Source organism: Danio aesculapii, chromosome 4 (genome assembly GCF_903798145.1).
Source record: "Danio aesculapii chromosome 4, fDanAes4.1, whole genome shotgun sequence".
NCBI classification, from domain to species: Eukaryota; Metazoa; Chordata; class Actinopteri; order Cypriniformes; family Danionidae; genus Danio; species Danio aesculapii.
In genome coordinates this window covers 20,702,986-20,716,366 of record NC_079438.1, presented here as the reverse complement: position 1 = coordinate 20,716,366, position 13,381 = coordinate 20,702,986, and the positions used below count along the sequence as shown (strand labels likewise).

Sequence of the window (13,381 nt, the reverse complement as noted above, 5' to 3'; positions counted from 1 at the left end):
CAATCCCAAGCCCTGGAGGCTGATGCCTTATCCATTAGGCCACTGGGCCATTTCGCCAAGCGTTTGTCATGGATTTTTTTGTATGCCTTCAATAAGATGCCAACGCATGGAAAACTGCACTTTAGGACCTCGATGCCAGTTTGGGACTTGAACCAACAATCCCCAGCTTCAAAGGCTGATGCCTTATCCATTAAGCCAATACCAGCCTTTGTCGTATCTGATGTATGGCTCAGGAAAGTTCTTGTAGCTCAGAAAACAGTACTTTAGGATCCCTATGCCATGTTGCATTCAGACGATCTGATGTGTACACCTAATGACAAAACAGCTTCTCTGAGGAGTTTTCCATTGTCATGTCATTTTGACCTAAGGGTATGAACCTAGCTTTTTAAAGGTAACACTGGACTGTCTTGCACAGTCAACTTAAAAGTAACTGCATTGAAGACAACCCAGTTGTTACTTTAAACCCACAATCCCGAGCTTCGAAGGCTAGTGCCTTATCCATTAGGCCACTGGGCTGTTTTATACTGCCTGTGAACTGTAATATGCCTCCACGGAGATGCTGACACACGTAACAAAAACAACATGAACAAAGAGTAGAGTGGATCAGTCTCACAGAATTTTTTGTGGCACTGCAGACTGCTTTTACAGGGCTCGTTGGTCTAGGGGTATAATTCTCACTTCTGGTGCGAGAGGTCCCGGGTTTAAATCCCGGACGAGCCCTACGTCTGTCATCGAAAAAGAGGCGGAGTTGTGCTATCTATGGTGTTTCTATGTTAATTGTAGCAGCTTTTGCTTTGACATTAGTTAATGAACATTTAGTGGACTTCTGATCTAAATCAGTCTAACATGTACAATTATACAGACAAAAAAATTCGACAATGATTCGGTTGTTAGATTTGTTTATGGATCTTGAACAACCCACCAGCTTTATATGTAAGCACCATTTTTGTCTTTGTACACAGTCTCTTCTCTGTAGGCACCATGCAGGATTCAAAATGACCTTTCGCGTTAGGTATCTCGTTACCCTTTTAGTCATAATAGGTAATATGCATGGCAATGCAGAAAGTTAATAACATGCAAACACATCTTAAGAAGGTTTTCACAGCTACCGTGTTTCATCCACCAAACATTGCTCCCAAATTGAAGTGAGACATTCAAACACAAACCAGATGGGACTTGAACCCACAATCCCAAGCCCCGGAGGTTGATGCCTTATCCATTAGGCCACTGGGCCATTTCGCCAATCATTTGTCATGGATCTTTTGTATGCCTTCAACAAGATGCCAACGCATGGAAAACTGCACTTTAGGATCTCGATGCCAGTTTGCATTCCATCAAAAAAGATGTGTGCAACTAATGGTCAAACATTTTCTTTGTGCAATCATCCCAGTCGTGTCTCATTGGTCCTGGGGTATGGTTCTCGCGTAGGGTGTGACTGGTCTTGAGTTTCAAATTCCAAACAAGGCCACTCTCATTAACTTGAAATCACAACCTTTCTGCAGCTATTTTCTTGTTTGCATTTCATCATCATCCACCTAACAAGAGACCATTAGTTGAAAGCCACGAGGTACTTGAAGTCAAGATCTCCCTTACCCCCCCGACAACTGCTGAGCTGCACCGTGAAAGACCTTGAAGTCATTAGGTGTTACCAAAGCCATGGTCCAAAAGCATGGCCAAAAGTACATTTCGCCTGGGCCTTTTGGAACTGTGCTAGCATCAGTCTTGAAAAGAGCTGTGCATAAAGCAACTCTCCAGAAGCAGATGGAGTGAGGAAAATGTGCCACAAAGGGACAGCCAAAAAGGACTGGGCGACTTGGAAAAAAAACTATCAAATCCCAATCTTGATGAGCCGTACAAGATGTTGCTGTCGATTTATTGAACGTTTCTCTAGGCAACATCAGAGTGTAGGGACTACAAAAAAAGCTAAATTGCGACGAGTCGCTGGACTTGAATTATTCAATATGGGATTAAACACGCAGGCCCGCAACCAAACGTCGCAAAAGCCACAGTTCCTCTCACAAAGAGAAAAAGCAAAAGCAGCTGGCTGTTCCGTAGTCGGCAGGGTTCGAACCTGCGCGGGGAGACCCCAATGGATTTCAAGTCCATCGCCTTAACCTCTCGGCCACGACTACGCATGGCAGCAGCCTGTTGACTTTTTCTGCTGAATGTGGGCAACATTGAACGTAGCACAGTAGGGGCATAAATGGCCTGAGGTTGTAAAAAGCGGCACAAGCATTGCTCGCAGTTAACAGGAACACGCTGTGGTGACCTGGATTCGAACCGGGGTTGCTGCGGCCACAACGCAGAGTACTGACCACTATACGATCACGGCACACTGCTCGCTCACCGATAAGCCCTGCAGCTGCCTGGACACTAAGGGACACTGGTTTGTGACCGGGATTCAAACTGGGATTTCTCTGGCCACAACACAGTGTACGGATCACTGTACGGTCGCGGCAAACCACTGTCGCTCACCCACAGCTGCCTGGTCACTAAGTGACAGGGGCTTGTTTGTGAGATGCAGAGGAGAATTGCAATTACGTATAGGAGGCTTGAAAGAAAAGAGAACAACAACATAAGTGGACGTGCAAAACAACATAGTCGGCAGGATTCGAACCTGCACGGGAAAACCCCAATGAATTTCTAGGCCATCGCCTTAACCACTTGGCCACGACTACAGGCGTCTGCTTTCTCTCTCCTGCTGAGGTCGCGACCAAGCACAGGGTCAACAGGGGTAGAGGAAGGTGCACTAGCTCTTGTGCAACTTTTCCGTACAATCTCTGGGAAGCAGGGACAGCATAGCTCTCTACTCTAACACACTCAGCTAACTTCATGGGCACTCTTTTCACACAAGCTGATGATCTGAATTCAGAGCAACGTGCTCTCGCAGGCCACACCACAATGGACAGCCACCAAGTGATATGAAAAGAACAACAAGGTCTCTGACAAACAGACAGGCCTTCGCCCGAACAGGGACTTGAACCCTGGACCCTCAGATTAAAAGACTGATGCTCTACCGACTGAGCTATCCGGGCTCCTGTCTGCGGAAGCACCTGTTTGCGGAGTTGGACCTCTGCAAGCCCCTTGCCGGCTGACAACACTTTCTCATCACAGCACAGACCTGCGTTCTCTTAAAAAAAACAGATGCAGTCGTCCTCCAGGAAACGGCGTTTCAGAGCTGTGCCATGCCACTGCTGAGCTGCACCGTGAAAGACCTTGAAGTCATTAGGTGTTACCAAAGCCATGGTCCAAAAGCATGGCCAAAAGCACATTTCGCCTGGGCCTTTTGGAACTGTGCTAGCATCAGTCTTGAAAAGAGCTGTGCATAAAGCAACTCTCCAGAAGCAGATGGAGTGGGGAAAATGTGCCACAAAGGGACAGCCAAAAAGGACTGGGCGACTTGGAAAAAAACCTATCAAATCCCAATCTTGATGAGCCGTACAAGATGTTGCTGTCGATTTATTGAAAGTTTCTCTAGGCAACATCAGAGTGTAGGGACTACAAAAAAAGCTAAATTGCGACTAGTCACTGGACTTGAATTATTCAATATGGAATTAAACACGCAGGCCCACAACCAAACGTCGCAAAAGCCACAGTTCCTCTCACAGAGAGAAAAAGCAAAAGCAGCTGGCTGTTCTGTAGTCGGCAGGGTTCGAACCTGCACGGGGAGACTCCAATGGATTTCAAGCCCATCGCCTTAACCTCTCAGCCACAACTACACATGGTGGCAGCCCGTTGACTTTTTCTGCTGAATGTGGGCAACATTGAACGCTGCACAGTTGGGGCATAAATGGCCTGAGGTGGCCACGGCACAAGCATTGCTTGAAAGCATTAGTTGAAAGCCACCGGGTACTTGAAGTCAAGATCTCCATTACCAAAGCTTAGCGGAACCATTTAGGTTTGTAACGTGACAGTGAGATTCAAGCAAGATTGGATGAATCTTATTTGAAGTGTGCAGCAAGTCTGAGAATTCGAAGCTAACTATTGTCCTCAGATCATCAAGCCTAAGTTTTGAGAAGACCAGTCGGAATTGTTTCACACAACTTAAATATAAACCAACAAAGACAACCCAGATAAGACTTGAACCCACAATCGCCAACTTCAAAGGCTGATGCCTTATCCATTAGGCCACTGGGTCAACACTAACCTTTGTTAAATCTGATGTATGGCTCAGGAAGTTGTTTATGGATCTTGAACAACCCACCAGCTTTATATGTAAGCACCATTTTTGTCTTTGTACACAGTCTCTTCTCTGTAGGCACCATGCAGGATTCAAAATGGCCTTTCGCGTTAGGTACCCTTTTAGTCATAACAGGCAATATGCATGGCAATGCAGGAAGTTAATGACATGCAAACACATCTCAAGAAGGTTTTCACAGCTACCGTGTTTCATCCAACAAACATTGCTCCCAAATTGAAGTGAGACCTTCAAAGACAACCCAGATGGGACTTGAACCAACAATCCCAAGCCCTGGAGGTTGATGCCTTATCCCTTGGCCACTGGGCCATTTCGCCAATCATTTGTCATCGATTTTTTTATGCCTTCAGCAAGATGCCAACGAAAAGGAGCCGGGTAACACTTTATTTTGATGGTCCCCCTTTAGATAGTCTGCTGACCATAAGTTACTTTTTAAGTTCTTATCTGTTTACTTTCATCTGGATAGTATCTGTAGATAGTCTTTAAATGTTCTTAGGCAATCAATACAATGTCTACAGCATGTAAACATTTATTAAACTTTCGGTAAGATAAGTGTTACCAATTTAGGTTCTAGATGTTCAACAGTGTATCAGTAGATATGCAACAAATCTTCAACAGATGTTCAACAGTTTATTAGTACATATGCAACAAATCCTCAACATTTAGGTTCTAGATGTTCAACAGTTTATCGGTAGATATGCAACAAATCCTCAACATTTAATAAACTTGGTAAGTTACGTGTTACCAAATTAGGTTGTAGATGTTCAACAGTGTTTCAGTAGATATGCAACTAATCTTCTACAGATGTTCAACAATGTATTAGTACATATGCAACAAATCCTCAACATTTAGGTTCTAGATGTTCAACAGTGTATCAGTAGATATGCAACAAATCCTCAACAAGTTTTCAGAACATTGACCACCAAGATGTTTGTTGTTATTGTCTGCATGTAGTTATTATTCAGCTTATGAATAGACTTTGAGTAAACATTCAGATGCCTATAAGTAGCTACGCAAGACATGAACTTTAATCAAATATAAAATTAGGGTTAGGTACAATCTAAGAGTGTTCAATTAACTATTTGTTGCATTTAACCTAACTTTCAGTAGACAGTTATTTTACTTTAAAGGGCACATAGTTTACCTCTTTTTTTATGATTTAATAATAATATTATGGTTCTTCTGAGTGTGCCAGTTTAGGTTCAGTTTAAAACACAATTCAGATTTTTTTAATATAATGTGTTAAAAAGTGTCATGTTGAGGGCGTGTCCACAGTTCGCTGATTTATGGGTGTGTTGCTTCACATGTAAATTAGTTTCGGCTTCCCGCCAACGTAACAAGGGGCGGGGCCATGAGCTCTGCGTTTGCAACAGAGTCTGACAGGCAGACAGAGAAGGAGCAGGAGTGAGAGGTTCAGCAATCAGTCGTACATGTACGACTCGGACACAGACCAAGCAGAGAGTACAAAATCATATGTGTCTTTGTACAGTTTTACAGCCAACTGTGTGCTAGTTTCAAGTGCCGAGCTTGTACACAGAAACTAATAACCACGCACACTTAATTAACTTTTACTGAGGCACCGGATGCGCCGCTCGAAGCCGCGACACGGCACACCAGACACTCTCTGTGGCGCGGCAGAAACATGAAGTGTCCTGAATCATCGCGCCATGCATATTTAAATTCTAATTTAAATTCTAGGCGCCCAGCCGTCGACTTGAGTATACCCTGATAGAAACCTATGTTTAGAATTCTAAATCGCATGCTAGTTAAGATCACAGGGAGCTTCTGGGATCGCGAGAAATGCAAACGGCTGAAGTATAAGGTAGACTCAATGAGAAGTACACATGTTTGCAAACCTACCTAAAGATACAACCAATAATTCCGATTAGAGCGATAATGTGAAGAATATTGCTCTTGTGTTGAGCCCAATGAGCCTTGCATCTAAAATAGAGCTAGCGTGTTCCTTTAGTGATATCGCTTCGACTCACGCTGAAAATGGCGGACGTGAATCAACAAACTGAGGATATGATGACGCGCCTGTCAATCAATATTGGTGGGCAGGGGGACCGCACTTCTACGTAAAGTAGGTTTTCGGTCTGAAAACCGCTCCAATTGGTCCACCGTTTTTATGTTGTAAATTGAAAAAAAAAAGCACTGGGTGTGCTTATATCACCCCAATATGATGGTCTATACACCATACATGCACATATGTCTGTCCAAACAGCTTGAAAAGTAGATTTTGTACCATAGGTGCCCTTTAAGGTACATTTATCAGCTCATCTGTTGTCACACTGGGCCCATCAAAATGAAGTGAAAACCTAAGAAATGCTGTTGAATGACTACTGTAAGGAGCCAACATCACAGACAGCATGGCTACTAGCAGGGGTGTTGCTAGACATAAAGCTCTACTCCCCCCACACACACACACTATATATATATATATATAAATACACTATTATTCACTATTATTTTGAAGAATAATTATATAATAATAAGAATACTTTTATTTATAATAAATATAATATACATTTGTATATTATATTTATTATAAATAAAAGTATTCTTATTATTATACAATTATTCTTCAAAATAATCTTAAATTGTTTAAACTTTAGTTTTGTCCACTTGCAAAACAAAAAAGGCTGTTACGCTGGTTTTACAACGCATGAGCGGCGCGTAACAAGCAGCCTGCTTTTTTGGGGTGCATGTTAACTACCGGGACTCGCAGAAGAAGAGCAGCGTGTGCAAGAGGCGCGCGTGCGAGAGGCAAGCGTGTTCTCTGCGCACGTGCGGGGACGCGTCAGTTTGCTTTTTGATTACACTGCTTTCACCAGCGTTAGTTCGGTTGCACATAGAGAATAGCGTCTTTATTTCGGAATTACTCTTAATAAATACACTTGCATATGAAGTAAATCATATCTTTATAATTTATGTAAATTATGTAAATCATTTACTGGGGCACTGGAGATTTTCACTGGGGCACGTGCCCCAGTGAATTGGGCCTAGCGACGCCCCTGGCTACTAGTCTGTAAATGTTCAGCAGATAGTCAACAGACAGGTAGTAGTGACACTGATGCAAGTGTTTGAAGACAAAAACCCAACAGCACCACACGTACAAGAACATAGAAATAAATACCAGAGTCATTGGTTCGTCCAACTGCTTTTAATTTATTGCTGTCAAAACAAAAATAAAATAAAAAAATGAACAGCCCAGGTAATTAAGCTGAAGAAAACATTCGGTTCAGGACAATTAAGAACAATTGTTGTTACATCCACAGCGGAATGCAGTTTTTATGCAACGGATGTCCTTACAGCTGCAACCCATCACTGGGAAACATCCATACACAATCATTCACATACATGAACTAAGGACAATTAAGCCAACCCAATTCACCTCTACCACATGTTTTTGGACTTGTGGGGGGAACCGGAGCACCCAGAGGAAACCAACGCGAACACCGGGCGAACATGCAAACTCCACACAGAAACACCAACTGACCCAGCCGAGGCTCGAACCAGAGACCTTCTTCCTGTGAGGCGATCGTGCTACCCACTGCACCACCATGCAGCCACTATATAATTTTTTTTTCTAAAATTCATAATTTTTTCAGGCTCAGTTCAGTAATTTAACTATTTTGTGGCAAAGAATTGATTTTTTAATTGTCTTTAACATAGTCAGCTGAAAAATAACAAATTTTAGAAATACAATTTAGATGATGAGGTGACATGGTGGCACAGTGGGTAACACGTTCGCCTCACAGCAAGAAGGTTGATGGTTTGAGCCTCGGCAGGTGGCATTTCTGTGGCATACCATGTTGGCGTGGGCTTCCTTCGAGTGCTCCAGTTTCCCTCAAAGACATGTGGTACAGGTGAATTGAGTAAGCTCAAATTGTCCGTAGTGAATGAGTGTGTATGGATGTTTCCCAGTAATGGGTTGCAGCTGAAAGGGCATCTGCTGTGTAAAACATGTGCTGAATAAGATGGTGGTTCATTCCGCTGTGGCAACCCAGGATTAAAAAAGGGAAAGAAATTTAATGAATTTAGATGGCATTTAAAGGTTTTTGCATCTGATCTCAATATAATATATTTTTGGCATTATAAGCTGAGCTTATTGTGCTGCACTTTTTTGCTTTACATTTTAACAACAGTAAACAGAAACATTATTGAACAAAGAAACATACAATAAACATGGCCTTAACAATAAGCGACATAGCAAATATACTCTAATCACTTATTCAGACAAAAAGGCAAAAGTGAACCCTTCCTTTTCATTGATAGGACTTTTATGTGAACATCTCCAACAATGAGCTCTCTACACTTTTGAGCGAACTCTGTTCATTTTCCTGGTGTGAAGCTAATGCTGTTAAATTGCTCCCTGTTAGCAAAGTACAGCTCTGCAATTGGAGCGAGCTGGGCCACTGCATTTCGAGAGACACCTTCTCTCTGGAATGCTCTGGTCATGGTTGCTCCACGTCTTGTCAGCTTCAAATGCCTTTTGTAGCGATGTATGACATCACGAACATTATTAGCTGAAAAACTATTTAAAACAATTAATACCTTCATGACCAAATAATCACAATGCAACCACCTATCCTAAGCCTAATGAGCATGTAAAATTATAGAAAGAAGTATAATTTACACTGGCACATCTTGTCAGCTTCAAAAGCGTTTTGTAGCAATTTATGACATCATGAACATTATTAATTCAATTCAATTCACCTTTATTTGTATAGCGCTTATACAATGTAGATTGTGTCAAAGCAGCTTCACATAAAAGGTCACAGTAAATAGGAACAGTGTAGTTCAGTTTGTAGTGTTTAAGTTCAGTTCAGTTGAGCTCAGTTCAGTGTGGATTAATAATCACACTGAAAGTCCAAATATTAAAGGGCAAATCCAACGATGCGCAGCTCTACAGATCCCGAACCATGCAAGCCAGTGACGACAGCGGAGAGGGAAAAAAAACTTCACTAATGGCGGAAGTGAAGAAAAAAAAAACCTTGAGAGAAACCAGGCTCAGTTGGGCACGATCATTTTAATTTCTCCGCTGGCCAAACGTCTTGTACAGAGCTGCAGTCTTAGTGGCGGAGGCTGGAAGCTGGCCTCAGCGAAGACTCGTCTGTCTCTGGAGCGTCACAGGAATCAGTCTCATGTTCTCCACTCCTCCATGACCACCACAGTAGCTGCTCAGGATTCGGCCTGGTCCAGGATATGGAAACCTTGGGATCATCTCGTCGTTGGTCTTGGATCGAATCAGTGACTCTGCATAGTCTGAGGGCCTCGGGATGAGTATCCCTAGGTGGAAATAGAGAATAAGGAAATAATTAGCATAGCTGATGTTCACAGTGTATATCAACAAGATGCATAACCTGTGTGGAAGCCCCCTAAGTGGTGCACTGAGTGTATGCTTTACTGAACAGATAGGTCTTTAATCTAGTTTTGAATTGAGAGAGTGTGTCTGAGCCTCGGACGTTATCAGGAAGGCTATTCCAGAGTTTAGGAGCTATAAATGAGAAGGCTCGACCTCCTTTACTCGACTTTGCTATTCTAGGTACTACCAGAAGCCCTAAGTTTTGAGACTTTAAAGAGCGAGTTGGATTGTAGCGAGACAGAAGGTTGGTTAGATAAACAGGAGCTAGATTATTTAAAGCTTTATATGTAAAAAGCAATATTTTAAATTCAATACGAAACTTAACAGGCAGCCAGTGTAAGGAGGATAAAATTGGTGTGATGTGATCAAATTTTCTAGACCTGGTAAGAACTCTGGCAGCTGCATTTTGTACTAATTGAAGTTTGTTAATAGAGGATGCTGGGCAGCCAGCAAACAGAGCATTACAGTAGTCCAGCCTAGAAGTCATAAAAGCATGGACTAGCTGTTCTGCATCTGAGATGGATAGCATACTTCGTAACTTAGCGATATTTCTCAGATGAAAGAAAGCAGTTTTTGTGATATGGGATATATGATTTTTAAAAGTTAAATTGCTGTCTAATATGACACCCAGATCTTTTATAGTAGAGCTAACGCTAACTTTGTATCCCTCTAATTGTAGGTCGAGTTGTGAGATCTGCTGTGTACAGGATTTAGGCCCAATAAGTAATAATTTTGTTTTGTCTGAGTTTAAGAGAAGATAATTGTTGGTCATCCAGTCTTTAACATCTTTAATACACTCAGTTAGCTTGGACAGTTTAGACGTCTCGTCAGGTTTAGTTGAAATATATAATTGAGTATCATCTGCATAGCAGTGAAAGCTGATCCCATGTCTTCTAATAATGTCTCCCAGGGGTAGCATGTATATTGTAAACAGCAAAGGGCCTAAAACTGATCCTTGAGGCACCCCGTATTTTACTGGGCTGATTTGTGAAGGCTGTCCATTAATATTCACAAACTGGTAACGGTCAGATAAGTATGACTTAAACCATTGTAGGGCCTGTCCCTGGACACCTGTAGACTTTAAGCGATTAATAAGGATATCATGGTCAATGGTGTCAAATGCTGCACTAAGATCGAGTAGAACTAATAGCGAGATGCACCCTTGGTCAGCAGCTAAGAGTAAATCGTTGGTTATTTTCACTAATGCAGTTTCTGTACTGTGATGAGCTCTGAAACCTGACTGAAACACTTCAAAAACATTGTTGGTCTGCAGAAAGGAGCATAATTGAGCAGAAACAACTTTTTCTAGTATTTTAGATATAAATGAAAGATTTGAAATAGGCCTACAATTAGCTAAGTTGCTGGGGTCCAGTTGTGGTTTCTTAGTAATAGGTTTAATAACAGCTAACTTGTAAGGATTTGGAAAATGGCCTAAAGATAAAGAAGAGTTGATAATGTTAAGAAGAGGTTCTCCTATAACAGGTAGCAATTCTTTCAGTAACGTTGTTGGAATTGGGTCCAATATACACGTAGCTGATTTAGAGCTATTTATAATTTTGTCTAGCTCTTCCTGTTCTATGATTTTAAAGCACTGTAGGTTATTTAGATTCAGAGGCGGATCTGCTAATTTCAGGTAAACACAGCTTATATAGTAAGAGGTAGTGGTCCGTAATATCATCACTTTGTGGTATAATGTCTACATCAATGACCTCAATTCCATAAGACAGAATTAGATCTAGTGTATGCTTTAGGCGATGGGTTGGACCAATAACATTTTGCTTTATTCCTAGCGAGAGCAGTAAGTCCATAAACGCGAGCCCTAATGTGTTGTTAGCGTCATCTATGTGGATGTTAAAGTCTCCTACAATTAGTATTTTATCAGTTTTAACTAGTAAGTCAGAGATAAAATCAGAAAACTCTTTTAGAAAATTGACATAGGGTCCTGGGGGTCTATATATGGTGATTAGAGCGAGATATAACATAGGTTTTTGCATAGTTCTTGGAAGGACAACATTAAGCGCTAGTACTTCAAAGGAGCTAAACACAAGTCCGTTTCTCTGATTAACATTAAGAATACCACTAAAGATTGACGCGACTCCACCACCACTACCAGTTTGACGAGCCTCATGTTTATATAAGAATCCTGGAGGAGTTGCCTCATTTAAACTAATATAGTCATTTTGTTTCAGCCAGGTTTCAGTGAGACAGAGTGCATTAAAATTGTTATCTGTTATTATTTCATTCATGATAAGTGTTTAGGTGCTAGTGACCTGATGTTTAGGAGACCAAGCTTCATGAAATTTGTATTTTCACTTTTAGTGGTTTTTCTGGTTCAATTCTTAATCGATTATTTCTGGAGCACACAGTACGTTTGTTTCTTGATCTAATAGTGCGAGGAACAGACACAGTCTCTATGGGGTTAGCTAGGTATGCATTACTGTTATTTATGTGGGACGAATAGGACTCTGTATGGCTAAATTGTGAATTTTGTGAATTTTTACTTACTAGTCAGATAGAGCGAAGTATTCTGGAGATGTTGTCCGACAGGAGTTCAGCTCCAGCTCGACTGGGGTGCAGCCCGTCAGCGCGGAAAAGCCTAGGACGCTCCCAGAAAAGATTCCAGTTATTGGCAAAGAGCAATTTCTGTTCTTCACACCATGTTAATAGCCATTCATTCAGAGCAAAAAGTCTACTGAACCTTTCATTTCCTCGGCAGTAGGTAGGAAGCGGTCCAGAAACGATGATCTGCGTGGCGGGCGAGGTGCGTCGAACCGTCTCGATCAGGCTCCTGAAGTCCTTCTTCAGGATCTCCGTCTGCCGGAGCCCGGTGTCGTTCGTCCCCACGTGGAGGACGTCGGCACCGAGGCTCTCGGCAGCGCTCAGGATAGTAGGTATCTGTGCAGAAATATTCTTAACTCGGGCACCAGGGAAGCAGAAAGTGCGTACTTTGTTACCTTTGGAGGAAGCGGAGCGGCTGTGGCGCACGATTGAGTCGCCAATGATGGCCACATCGCGACCCGTCTCGTAGAGAGGGGCGAAGCGGTTCTCCGTGGGGATCTCGAACACCGGAGGAGGAGACGTTCTGCCCCGGGACCTGGTAAGCACCTAACGTGGCTGCACCCAGGGGCCGTGGTAGCCGGATGTCGGCGTGAACGACGCCTGGGTGAACCGCGTCCTCGGTGCGCTGGGCCTGGACAGAGAAGCACACGGGGTTGAGGAGGCAGGAGGATTGTCGTTGTATCGAACACTTACCTCAGACGAGCGAGTATGGGTTAAAAGCATAGCCCTGATGCCCTCTCGCTTCGTCTCCAGCGAGAGACAGAACATTTAAAAGTAGATTTGTTTGTATGAGTGTGTTAAGGGATTGTTCACCCCAAGTAGGAGAGATAAATATTTAGTGAATGAGGAGGTATTTTATGATAAAAATGTAAATTGCGAATCTAAACTCCAAACAAACGCAGCGAAGCTACCGTCCGGTGACAGCGACAGTGACGTCACTCGAGCATGCGCTCGATAGATTAGATTAGATTCAACTTTATTGTCATTACACATGTACAAGTACAAGGCAACGAAATGCAGTTTAGGTCTAACCAGCAGTGCAATAGCAGCAAGTGCAGGATACAGGTATAAGTTATAAAGTGCAGTTATAGAAAAACTATGGTGATATTTACAGATGGATGTACTATGAACATTATATACAGGTTGTATTAGCTATGAACAGATTTACAATAAATGAATATATGTACAAGATACTATTAATAGCAGAAGTGTGCAGCTAGATAAACATAATTACAAATGTCCATGTGCAGTGGGTA

General features: G+C 42.3%; 1 protein-coding gene, 2 non-coding genes and 1 pseudogene across 3 annotated transcripts in view; 1 reads left to right on the top strand and 3 right to left on the bottom strand.

The window, feature by feature from the left end:
* The window catches only part of LOC130222076 (gastrula zinc finger protein XlCGF57.1-like), a 622,680-nt gene that overhangs the window by 2,320 nt on the left and 606,979 nt on the right, over positions 1–13,381 (top strand). The gene's annotated exons all lie outside the window — the stretch shown is intronic.
* Positions 1–13,381, bottom strand: part of LOC130222237 (oocyte zinc finger protein XlCOF6-like) — a 314,140-nt pseudogene that overhangs the window by 262,390 nt on the left and 38,369 nt on the right.
* trnas-uga (transfer RNA serine (anticodon UGA)) lies at positions 2,051–2,132 on the bottom strand. Its single transcript has one exon. It is a non-coding gene; the product is annotated as a tRNA-Ser (tRNA).
* On the bottom strand, positions 2,963–3,035 carry trnak-uuu (transfer RNA lysine (anticodon UUU)). Its single transcript has one exon. It is a non-coding gene; the product is annotated as a tRNA-Lys (tRNA).